This window comes from Belonocnema kinseyi, chromosome 6 (assembly GCF_010883055.1).
Source record: "Belonocnema kinseyi isolate 2016_QV_RU_SX_M_011 chromosome 6, B_treatae_v1, whole genome shotgun sequence".
Taxonomy (NCBI): Eukaryota; Metazoa; Arthropoda; class Insecta; order Hymenoptera; family Cynipidae; genus Belonocnema; species Belonocnema kinseyi.
In genome coordinates, this window is record NC_046662.1 from 114843685 (window position 1) to 114844023 (window position 339).

A 339-nucleotide genomic window follows, 5' to 3' on the forward strand; every position below is an offset into this window, starting at 1 on the left:
TAAATTGTATTCAATCTTTAAATTTAGTTTTACAAAATAATTTCAAAAATTGCATTACAATAAATCTTAATGTACGAATAGAATTGTTTTAAACCTCATTTACTTAGTAGCTAGAAAATTTCTCTTTGAAAAGAAACCAGACGAGAAATTAATTTACCTAAATTTTATTTAATTCTTAAATTCACCTAAATTTTATTTAAATGTTGAATTTAGCTAACGACTCAACTATAGCAAAGAATGCTATAGTGATGGCGAAAGCGAACGCGAGAATGAGAAACGAAAAATCACGTTCGGTTTGGAATTCAACAACTTTCGATGTGCGCCCCGGCCCCACCTCGC